General features: G+C 37.7%; 1 pseudogene; it reads left to right on the top strand.

Moving 5' to 3' along the window:
- Positions 1-8,343: 8,343 nt before the first annotated feature.
- On the top strand, positions 8,344-11,943 carry LOC143671149 (proton-coupled zinc antiporter SLC30A5 pseudogene; annotated as a pseudogene).
- Positions 11,944-13,190: the final 1,247 nt, after the last annotated feature.

The raw sequence follows: 13,190 nt of genomic DNA, 5'->3' as shown, positions 1-13,190 counted from the left end.
TGGGTTGGCTGTCTTTTTGTTGTTGAGTTGAACAATCTCTTTATAAATTCTGGATACTAAACCTTTATCTGATATGTCATTTTCAAATATTGCCTCCCATTGTGTAGGCTGTCTTTTTACTTTCTTTTTTTTTTTACCACATGTATTACTGTATCACACATTTGTTTTTTAACAATTTTATTTAAATATATTTATTTTAAATATATCAATTATTTCAATATGATTGGTTTCCTTTTTTTTTATTAACGGAAAAAAAAGTTAGCACAACATTTAGAAATCATACCATTCTACATATGCAATCAGTAATTCTTAACATCATCACATAGATGCATGATCATCGTTTCTTAGTACATTTGCATCGGTTTAGAGGAACTAGCAACACAACAGAAAAAGATATAGAATGTTAATATAGAGAAAAGAAATAAAAGTAGTAATAATAGTAAAAAAAAAAAAAAAAACCCAAAAAAACCCTATAGCTCAGATGCAGCTTCATTCAGTGTTTTAACATGATTACTTTACAATTAGGTATCTTTTTACTTTCTTGATGAAGTTCTTTAATGTGCAAAAGTGTTCAATTTTGAGGAGTTCCCATTTGTTTCTTTCTTACTTCAATGCTCTTGTTTTGGGTGTAAGGTCTAGAAAACCACCTCCAAGTATAAGATTTATAAGATATTTCCCTATATTTTCTTCTAACAGTTTTATGGTCTTAGATCTAATGTTTAAGTCTTTGATCCATTTTGAGTTAACTTTTGTATAGGGTGTGAGATGGGTCCTCTTTCATTCTTTTGCATGTGGATATCCAGTTCTCTAGGCACCATTTATTGAAGAGACAGTTCTGTCCCAGGTGAGTTGGCTTGACTGCCTTATCAAAGATCAATTGTCCATAGATGAGAGGGTCTATACCTGAACACTGTATTTGGTTCCATTAGTCAATATATCTATCTTTATGCCAGTACCATGCTGTTTTCACCACTGTAGCTTCATAATATGCCTTAAAGTCAGGTAGCGTGAGACCTCCGACTTCATTTTTTTTTCTCAGGATAGTTTTAGCTATTCGGGGCACCCTGCCCTTCCAGATAAATTTGGTTATTGGTTTTTCTAGTTTGTAAAAGTAAGTTGTTGGGATTTTCATTGGTATTGCATGGCTGTGTGGACTTTTGTGGCTCTAAAGCTTTTTCCAAAATAGTTTCTTCTTAAAGGGCTGCAGCAAGCAACTCCACCTTGAATGGGTGGAGACACATCTAGGTGGAACCCATCTAATCAAAAGTTACCACCCACAATTGGGTGAGTCACATTTCCATGGAAATAATCAAAAAGCTCCACCAAGTAATATTGAATAAAGATTAAAGAATTTGGCTTTTCTGGGGTACACAACAGATTCAAAGCAGCACAATTCCAAAACTGGGTAAAAATGCTACAAGAAGAGAAAACTAAAGTCCAATCTCCCTAATGAACATAGACATAAAAATTCTAAACAAAATATTAGCAAATTGAGTCCAACAGAACATTAAAAGAATTATGCACCATGACTAAGTGGGGTTTATACCAGGAATATGAGGAAACTTCAACATGAGAAAATCAGTTAATGTAATACAACAATTAACAATGGAAAAAATCATATGACATCTCAATTGGTGCTGAAAAGGCATTCAATCAAATTCAACATCTTTTTCTGATAAAAACACTTCAAAAGGTAGGAATCAAAGGTAACATCCTCAATATGATAAAGGGCATATATAAAAAATCCATAGCAGCATTGTGCTCAATGATGAGAGACTGAAAGCTTTCCCCCTAAGGTCAGGAATGAGACAAGGATGCCCTCTGTCACTGCTATTATTCAACATTATACTAGAAGTTCTAGCTAAAGCAATCAGGCACATAAAAGAAATAAAAGGCATCCAAATTAGAAAGGAAGAACTCAAACATTTACAGATGACGTGATACTATAATAGGGAAATCTTGAGGAATTTACAGCAAAGTTACCTGAGCAAACAAACAAATTTAGCAAGGTTGCAGGTTATAAAATTAATGTGCAAAAATCAGTAATGTTTCTATACACAAGCAATGACCTAACTGAGGAGTCACTTAAAGAAAAATTTCACTCAAAATGGCAACTAAAAGAATCAAGTATCTAGGAATGAACTTAAATAGAGATATAAAGGACTTGTACACAGAGAACTACATAACATTGTGAAAAGAAATCAAAGAAGATCTAAGTACTTGGAAAGACATTCCCTGCTCATGGATAGGAAGGTTAAAGGTAGTTAAGATGTCAATTCTACCCAGATTGATTTTCAGATTCAATGCAGTACATGTCAAAATTTCAACAACCTACTTTGAAGACTTGGAAAGGCTAGTTACCGAATTCATCCTGAAGGGAAAGAGACCCCAAATAGCTAAAAGAATCCTAAAAAAAGAAGAAGAAAGTGGAGGTTTAACTCTCCCAAATTTTAAAACTTATGATAAAGCCACAGTGGTCAAAACAGCAGGGTAATGGCAGAAAGATAGAAGTATTGACCAATGAGATTGAATCAAGAGTGCAGAAAAAGACCACCAAATCTATGGTCAAATGATCTTTGACAAGGCCTCCAAATCCACTTAGCTCAGACAAAATAATCCTTTCAATAAATGAGCATGGGATATCAGTTGCCAAAGAATAAAGGAGAACACTTACCTTACACCCTGCTTTGTAAACTTTACACCCAAAGCACAAGCAACAAGAAAAACAAAATAAATGGGAACTCCTCAAAATTAAATGCTTTTGTGCTTCAAAAGACTTTGACAAAAAGGTGAAGAGGCAGCCAACTCAATGGGAGAAAATATTTGAAAATCACACATAGAATAAAGGTTTGATATCCTGTATACATAAAGAAATCATACAACTTAACAACAATAGAACAACCAACCCAAATTATAAAATAGGCTAAAGATATAAATAAATATTTTTCTCAAGAACAAGTACAGATAGCTAAAAAGCACAGGATGAGATCCTCATCTATATTAGCTATGAGGAAAATGCAGATCAAGACTACAATGAGATACCACCTCACACCTATAAGAATGGTTGCTGTTAAACAGTTAGGAAACTATAAATGTTGGAAAGGATATGGAGAAATTTATGCACTCCTTGTAAGAATGTATAATGTTACAGCCACTATGGAAGACGGTCTAAATATAAAGTTGCCCTATAACTCACCAACACCACTACTCAGTATATACCCAGAAGAGCTGAAAAAAGCAACACAGAGTGATCTGCACTTGGATGTTCATAGCACCATTATTCACAATTGCTAAGAGATGGAAACAGTTCAAGTGCCCATCAACAGATGAGTGGATCAACAAAGTCTGGTATATACATATGCCTTAGATTGGACATTTCTGTAGGCTTGTTTTATTTTTATTTAATTAAATTAATTAATTAATTAATTAATTTGCATGGGCAGGCACCAGGAATAGAACCCAGGTCTCCGGCATGGCAGGCAAGAACTCTGCCTGCTGAGCCACCGTGGCCCCCCCAACTTGTTTTAATTGGACATTTTCTCAGCCTGAGAACTGTAAATGAGCAACTCATTGAATTCTTCTTCTTAAAAGCCATTCTGTTTCTGGTGTATTGCATTCCAGCAGCTAGCAAACTAGAACAGATTTTGGTACTGAGAGTGGGGTGCTGCTGCAGTTTGCAAATACCAAACATGTTGGGACGCCTTTTTAAATGGATAAGGGCAAAGTTTTGGAGGAGTTGTGAGGCGTTTGATAGAGAAGGCCTAAAATGCTTTGAAGAGACTGTTGGTAGAAGTGTGGACTCTCAAGATACCTCTGACGAACACTTAGACAGAAAAGAGGCATGTGTTATTGCAAACCAGAAGGAAGGCAATCCTTCTTTTAAAATGGCAGATAATCTGGCAAAATTGAGTAGTGACTTTGGCTGGAAGGCAGATTTTAAAAGCCATGAATTTGGATATTTAGCACAAGAGATCTCCAAATTAAATGTGGAAAGTGCAACCTGGTTTCTCCTCACAGCTTATAGTGAAATGCAACAGGAGAGAGATGAGCTGAAAACTGAATATCTTTTGTACAAAGAAACAAAAAATTGATGTCCTGGAAAATTCTGGGCCTCCAGAAATGGAGACCCCAGAGAATAGTGCTCCATTTGAGGATTTAGCCAAATATGAAACCAGTCAGCCATTTCAGAGAAAGTCAGGATTGGTCATGGAATTATCCAGGAAGGATTTGTGGAAACTCCTTACGTCTGATGGGCATGATCCAAGGCTACTGCATAGAAAGCCAACGAGAGTGCTGCGGGCCCTGTATAAATAGCAACTGCCAGTCTGGGCTGGGGTATTCAGAGAAGGGACACATTGGAGGAAAAATAACTTCAGAGGCAAAACCATGGAGGCTGAGGTCTGAGGTCAAGAAGCCTCGGGCCAGGAGAGCAGAACCACCCAAGCCCATGGAGAGGGTGAGTTTGCCCCAAAGGCAGAGGATGGGCCTTCCACTTTGGTGCAGTGGAAGAGTCATGCCACCTCAGGCCTTGGAGAGAGTGAAGCACATTTCTTGGGGTTTGGGGAGAGCCTGACTACCACCAAATGGAGGGGTTGAGTGTGTGCCCTGGAGATGACAGAGAGCCTGGGTGCAGCCCTGATGCTTGGAGAGGGTGGAGCTGAGAAAAAGGTGGTCCCCCAATGTCCCCCAAGGTTGCATTCAGAGTGAGGCAGGCCTCTGAGTAAGCATTTGGAAAGGGTGTGACTGCCACTTTCAGAAGCCCTGAGGATAAATGATTCTCAGATTTTGAATCTAATGGACTTTGCCCTGTGGGTTTTTGAAACTGTATGGGTTCAGTGACCCCTGTGTTCTTTCTTCCCTATGGAAATGTGTATATGTATCCCATGACTGGTCCTCCTTTGTATGTTGGCAGCAAATAACTTGTTATAATTTTTCAAAAACCCAGAGCCATAGAATTTTGCCTTAGAACAGACCATGTCTGTAACTAATTTTGAAGGAGTTTGTACTGTTTTTAAGTTTGTATTTAATTGTATTGCTACTGAAATGGTTTAAGGATTTCTGATATTGTTATGAAATTAATGTATTTTGTATATAGGAAAAACATGTCTTTTTTTAGGGGCCAGAGGGTGGAATGTTCTGGTTTGAAAGGATGTATGCCCCCTAGAAAAGCCATGTTTTAATCAAAATTCCATTTCATAAAGGTAGAATAATCCCTATTCAATACTGTATGTTTCAAACTGTAACCAGATCATCTCCCTGGATGATGTGATTTAGTCAAGAGTGGTTGTTAAACGGAATTAGGTGATGACATGTGTCCACCCATTTGGGTGGGTACTGATTGGTTTACTGAAGTACTATAAAAGACAAAACATTTTGGAGAATAAGAGATTCAGAGGGAGCAGAGAATGCTGTAGCACCACGAAGCAGAGAGTCCACGACCCAGAGGCCTTTGGAGATGAAGGAAAATGCCTCCCAGGGAGCTTCATGAAACCGGAAGTCAGGAGAGAAAGCTAGCAGATGATGCTATGTTTGCCATGTGCCCTTTCAGCTGAGAGAGAAATCCTGACTGTGTTCCCCATGTGCCTTCTCACTTGAGAGAGAAACCGTGAACTTCATCGGCCTTCTTGAACCAAGGTATCTTTCCCTGGATGGATGCCTTCGATTGGACATTTGTGTAGGCTTGTTTTATTTTATTTATTTATTTGTTTGTTTATTCATTTATTTATTTGCATGGGCAGACACCAGGAATTGAACCCGGGTCTCCAGCATGGCAAGCAAGAACTCTGCCTGCTGAGCCACTGTGGCTTGCCTGACTTACTTTAATTGGGACATTTTCTCAACCTTAGAACTGTAAATGAGCAACTCATTAAATTCCTCTTCTTAAAAGCCATTCTGTTTCTGGTATATTGCATTCCAGCAGCTAGCAAACTAGAACAACATATGATAGAATATAATGCAGCAGTAAGAAGAAGTGACATCCTGAAGCACGTGAGAAGATGGATGAGCCTTGAGGACATAATGCTGAGTGAAATAAGGCAGACACAAAAGAATAAATACTGTATGATTCCACTTTTATGACCATGGTAACGGTAAAATCACAGGTTTATAATACAGAATATAGGGGACCTAGAGATACATGGAAGCTTGAGATGGGTGAACAGTTAGCTAATGAGGTTGAACTCCAATGTAAGGAAATAGATAGAAGTGAATGTGGTTCACTAGTCAGTCTATAAGTAATATTACCATATTGATGATGAAAATGATTGGAAGGGGTTGTATAGACTCATTTGTACCACTGATTACACTACAAATATAAATAAATTCTTGCAGGAACTACTGCAAAGTTGTGAATCTTGTTCAGATGTTTATAAATTCAAGGTATGGGGGAAAACTGCTATTGCATGTTATGGGCTATGTTTAACAGGAAAACATCAACAATGCTACAACGATACCAGAGGTACATAATGAGGTGAGGGACCAGAGTTAGTGGGAGGTTTGGATATTCTGTTTGGTGAGGATGTGTTCATTGTTTATCTTTTTCTTGGGAACAATGAAATTATCTAAAATTGAGAGTGTTGATGGACTGCTGACTTTGGATATTATACACAAGGTCCAGTAGATGGAGATGGTTTTAAGATGCACTGACTGAGAACTAAATAGGCAAACATGGTGTATACACAGGATCAAACATTGTGCTGCTACAAAAAGGAACAAAATTGTGAGGCATGCAATGATGTGAATGTAGCTGTGGGACATTTGGTGAGGCAAAATAAGCCAAAAACAAAAGAGTAAATGTTGCATAATCTCATATAGAAAATATTTATAAGGAAACTGGAGCCTAGATTGTAAGCTCTTATAGCAGTCATATTTAGTTCAGAGCAGTAGTTATTTTTGGATTTTGAGGGGTTATTTTATATATGTGTAAATTGGTATTTAGAGATAAGAATAAAGTCAATCAGGTTGGGATTAAGGTAATTCAGAATACATGGATAAGGAAGGCATTTGTCATCTACTCTTTGAGACCAAAGTAAGAAAGCTTTATTTTGTCCAGAACCTAAATTTTCTGTAGCACATAATGTAACTCAACCTGTCTGGATAGATAATTTAAACAGTCCAAACACAGGGAGCCCAGAATATGAATGAGAGCCTTTAATCATGTATATCTTAATGTAATCATCCTAGAGTGTATTAAGCAGATTATCAAAAAGTATTGGCCAAGTCCCTTGAGGGATGGAAGAAAAAATATGGAGCTATTAAACTTTACCGCTGAGGAAACCCCAGATACTATGTCATACATTAGAGATACCTAAATCAATACACTGAGCCCTTGATCTTGAGTCTTGCTCTTGTGAAACTTATATATGTAGTGGAGAAGCTTAGCCTACCTATAGGTTTGCCTACAGGTCACATCCAGAGGACCTCTATTGTTGCTTAGATGTGGCCTCATTCTCTTTCATCCCAACTCTGCAAATGAAACCATTGCTCTTCCCCGCTACATGGGACATGACATCCAGGGTTGAAAGTCTCGCTGGTGGCATGGGAGATGACTCCCAGGGATAAGCCTAGTCCTGGCACTGTGGGATCAACAAAGCCATCCTGACCAAAAGGGGGAAAAGAAGTATAATTAATAAAGTATCAGTGGCAGAGAGTTCAAATAGAGTTGAGAGGCTACTCTGGAGGTCACTCTTAGGTAAGGTTCAGTTAGACATTGCTACCTATCATAACTTGCCAAACCCCAAACAAAGCCATTTCTGTCAATGCTAAAGAATAGTTAAGGTATTAGATCAGATTCTAAAAATGTTCCATGCACTAGGGTAATTTTCCAGAAACCTAAAACCTCCAGATGCGTCTCTGGACCAGATAAATCCTGAAATTCAGAGGGGCCAGCCTCTCCAGAATATCAGCTAGCTCCATCCCCCTGATCCATATTATTGACAGCCCCTTCCAACATGAAAAAGTTAGAATGGGCATAGTCCAAATACTCTAAAGTGTGTGTTCTAGCTTGCTAGCTGCCAGAATGCAATATACCAGAAGTGGAACAGTTTTTTAAAAGGGGGAATTTAATAAATTAAAAGTTTACAGTTCTAAGGCCATGAAAATGTCGCAATTAAAGCAAGTCTAGGGGCAGGGAGGGCTGCTGGGCCAGATGATGTGGCCTGGCGGCGTCCGCGAGCGTGCTATCCCCGCCTCGGGGCCTCCTCATGACTCGCCGCGGCCACGAGCAGCCGGCGCAGTAGCGTCACTCCCCCATGGCACCGGCCCCGTCGGGTCTCCACAGGTCCGGGCCGGTGTCGTCGCTGCCCCGGGCTCCTGCTCCTACTCACACGGGCTCATAGCCCGGGGATGGAGGAGAAATACTGCGGGGACGTCCTAGCCGGCCCCGGGGGCGGCGGCGGCGGCCTCGGGCCGGTGGACGCGCCCAGCAGCTCGATTAATGAAATATATCGTGTTACTATGTTTCACTAAATTTTTGAAGGCTTTGGGACTGTTTGAATCATATGATCTTCTAAAAGCAGTTCATATTGTTCAGTTCATCTTTATATTAAAACTTGGGACTGCATTTTTTATGGTTTTGTTTCAAAAGCCATTTTCTTCTGGGAAAACTATTACCAAACATCAGTGGATCAAAATATTTAAACAAGCAGTTGCTGGGTGTATCATTTCACTCCTGTGGTTTTTTGATCTAACTCTTTGTGGACCACTAAGGACTTTGCCGTTATTTGAACACAGTGATATTGTTGTCATCTCACTACTCAGTGTTTTATTCACTAGTTCAGGAGGAGGACCAGCAAAGACAAGAGGAGCTGCTTTTTTCATTATTGCTGTGATCTCTTTATTGCTTTTCGACAATGATGATCTCATGGCTAAAATGGCTGAACACCCTGAGGGACATCATGACTGTGCTCTCACTCACATGCTTTTCACAGCTATTTTCTTCCTAGGTGTGGCAGATCACAAGGGTGGAGTATTGCTGCTAGTACTGGCTCTGTGTTGTAAAGTTGGTTTTCATACAGCTTCCAGAAAACTCTGTATAGATATAGGTGGAGCCAAACGTCTTCAAGCTTTATCCCATCTCGTTTCTGCACTTCTCTTGTGCCCATGGGTTGTTGTTCTTTCTGTGACGACTGAGAGTAAAGTCGAATCTTGGTTTTCTCTCATTATGCCTTTTACAACGGTTATCTTTTTTGTCATGATCCTGGATTTCTATGTGGATTCCATTTGTTCAATCAAAATGGAAGTTTTCAAATGTGCCCACTATGGATCCTTTCCCATTTTTATCAGTGCTCTCCTTTTTGGAAATTTTTGGACACATCCAATAACAGACCAGCTTCGAGCTATGAACAAAGCAGCACACCAGGAGAGCACTGAACATGTCCTGTCTGGAGGAGTGGTAGTGAGTGCTATGTTCTTCATTTTGTCTGCCAACATCTTGTCATCTCCCTCTAAGAGAGGACAGAAAGGTACCCTTATTGGATATTCTCCTGAAGGAACACCTCTTTATAACTTCATGGGTCATGCTTTTCAGCATAGCTCTCAGTCAGTCCCTACGTTTATTAAAGAATCACTAAAACAAATTCTTGAGGAGAGTGACTCTAGGCAGATCTTTTACTTCTTGTGCTTAAATCTGCTGTTTACCTTTGTGGAATTATTCTATGGCGTGTTGACCAATAGTCTGGGTCTGATCTCAGATGGATTTCACATGCTCTTTGACTGTTCTGCTTTGGTCATGGGCCTCTTTGCTGCACTGATGAGTAGATGGAAAGCCACTCGGATTTTCTCCTATGGGTATGGCCGAAGAGAAATTCTCTCTGGATTTATTAATGGACTTTTTCTGATAGTAATAGCTTTTTTTGTGTTTATGGAATCGGTGGATAGATTGATTGATCCCCCGAAATTAGACACACATATGTTAACACCGGTCTCAGTTGGAGGACTGATAGTAAACCTTATTGGTATCTGTACCTTTAGCCATGCTCATAATCATACCCATGGAGTTTCTCAAGGAAGCTGTCACTCATCTGATCACAGCCATTCACACCATATGCACAGCCACAGCCACAGTGATCATGGGCACAGTCACAGCCACGGATCTGCAAGTGGAGGCATGAATGCCAACATGAGGGGTGTATTTTTACATGTTTTGGTAGACACGCTTGGCAGTATTGGTGTGATTGTATCCACCATTCTTATAGAACAGTTTGAATGGTTCATTGCTGATCCTTTATGCTCTCTTTTTATTGCTATATTAATATTTCTCAGTGTTATCCCATTGATTAAAGATGCCTGTCAGATTCTGCTTCTAATACTGCCACCAGAATATGAAAAGCAGCTACATATTGCTTTGGAAAAGATACAGAAAATTGAAGGCTTAATATCCTACCGAGACCCTCATTTTTGGCGTCATTCTGCCAGTGTTGTGGCAGGAACAATTCATATACAAGTGACATCCGATGTGCTGGAACAAAGAATAGTACAGCAGGTTACAGGAATACTTAAAGATGCTGGAATAAACAATCTAACAATTCAAGTGGAAAAAGAGGCGTACTTCCAACATGTGTCTGGACTGAGTACTGGATTTCATGATGTTCTGGCTATGACAAAACAAATGGAGTCCATGAAATATTACAAAGATGGTACTTACATCATGTGAAACAACTCAAGAATTACCCTTGATATATAACTAATGAAGATTACATGGTTTGATATTTATAATATTGCCAGAAGGAAGAAAATTGCCCATAATTGCACAGAAACACTTTACCATATTGAAAAAGGTTTTAAAGCTCTCTACTGTTGGATCAAATAATCTTTCTTAAAGGAGATTTCAATACACAACGAAGTATTAATTGTGCAAGTAAAAACATTCAAATTATTTGTGTACAAAGAATCTTCATTTAAGTCAACATAATGGATCATATCATCTTGGAAAATGGACAGATAATGGATTATAGTGAAGACCAAAATTACTGTTGTGTGTTTACTTTCTGTGAGAAAGCATCTCCATTGTAAATATATATTTACATGTTTATTACAAAGACACAAATGAAAAATTGAATTTTTAATCAATTTTTTGCATCGCCTAAGGATAAAATTGAAATAAAAGTTCTATATTTATGGATTTTCTGTATATAAAACTGGTTTCTAATTATAACTTAAATCCATTAAGTAAAATCTATATTGCCACTTTAAGTGTATACTAAATTATTTGGAAGAAACTTCAGCTGGTGATAAGAGACAAGCAGTAAGATAAAGGAAGTGTAACTTTACATTTTTTTGATGTGTTACAAAACCAGCCATGCTGTAAAATAAATTTTTTACTTTTGGTAATATTTGCAAATGAATAATTAATTTATTAGTGTAAACAACAAATACTAAGTTGTGTCTGTATTATTCATTCACTTTCTTCTTCCTCCAAAGTGAAATGTTCCATTTTCTGGTATCCCAAGCTTATCAAGCTGGTATCTAAGCAATGTTAGACTTTTTATCTTTTCATTTAGTTCCGTGTATTATGGAACAGTAAGTTGAGCAAATCATAAATAATTGTCAACTCAGGGTTGAACTCTCTGCCTATGGATGTAACTTCTAAAAAATTTCTGAAATATATGAATATATTAGAAATATATAGGTAAAGAATAGGTAGTTTTTTTAAGGTTTAATTTTAAAAAACTTGTCCATAGACATTGGGGTACCATGAAATCAAAATATTTACCCTGTGATTACTTTCTAATTTATATTTTTTTACTTCTGTTTAAACTGAAGGAATAGTCTGAAAAGGCTGTACAATAAAGAAATATATAATAATATATGCAATTTTATGAACACCAAAAAATGTTATCCAAAAGAAACTTTTGAATATCTATTTATAAGCATCTGAATATTTTCATTCTTAAACTATAAATTTTGATAAGTAGGATGAATGAATTTTAGTGTGGAGACTATTTTCTTATCTATACCATAATGTCAAACATATATTGTAAATAATATTTTTGTCTTAGCAATTTCAATATGTGAAGTTTCTATCTCAAGTGAAAAGGCACATGGCGAACACAGTCAGCATTTCTCTCTTATCTGGAATGGCACATGGCAAACACAGCATCATCTGCTAGCTTCCTCTCCAGACTTCTTGTTTCATGACTTTCCCCCAGGGGCAATCTCCTCATCTCCAAAGGCTGGTGGGCTCTGCTTCATGGATCTCATCATTCTGTCATCCTTCTCTACTCTCTCAGACTCTCCAAAGTCGCTGGCTGGTGGAGTCTGTGGTTCTCTTGGCCTCGTGGCTCTGCTTGACTCTGCTGTGGTTTTTTTTTGTCATTCTCAAAAGAAACTCTCCAAAGTGTCTTCTCTTTTATAGGATTCCAGTAAACTAATCAAGACCCACATAGAATGGGTGGGGACACATCTCCATCTAATCAAGTTTAATACCCACAATTGATTGAGTCACATCTCTGTGGAGATAACCTAATCAAGTTTCCAATCTATAGTACTGAATAAGGATTAGAAGAAACTGTTGCTCCCACAAAATTGATCAGGATCAAAACATGGCTTTTCTAGGGTACATAAATCTTTTCAACCAGCACAGCGTGGAAGAAAGATCAAAGGTAATAGTGAAGTTATACAGAAAAGGTAGGGTTTAACTAATGAGTATGATTGCTGAATCATTTCATTGATATTTCTTTTAGTCTCCAGTATCTTAGGCAGCTAGAAGTGAAAAACAAAAATTGTGGAATTGTAACCCATACCAACCTCTGAAAGCTGTTCTAGAACCAATTGTTGTGATGTACCTTGAAATATATTGCTTTTTTGTATATATGCTATTGATCACAAAAAAAAAATAGGAGTAGTATAACAGATAAGATGTTTTAGCAAATGAGTATGAATTCCAAATCCTTCCATTGATATTTCGTTTGGTCTCCAGTGTCTTGGGGCGGCTAAAATAAAAAATAAAAAATTGTGGAACTGTCACCCATACCAACCATTAATATCTGTTCTATAACTACTTGTTAAAATGCACTAAGAAATTTATTACTTTTTTGTATATATATTTTATTTCACAATTTAAAAAGATTTTTTAAAAAGATCACACCCAGTTGATACTAGTCAATGTTAAAGAACATGGCTTTTCTGGGATACAGAACAGTTTCAAACCATTATATATGATAACAGATTTTTTTTTTAATTCCACCAAACTA

The sequence above is a fragment of the Tamandua tetradactyla genome, chromosome X (genome assembly GCF_023851605.1).
Source record: "Tamandua tetradactyla isolate mTamTet1 chromosome X, mTamTet1.pri, whole genome shotgun sequence".
NCBI classification, from domain to species: domain Eukaryota; kingdom Metazoa; phylum Chordata; class Mammalia; order Pilosa; family Myrmecophagidae; genus Tamandua; species Tamandua tetradactyla.
This window is presented reverse-complemented; position numbering and strand designations above follow the sequence as displayed.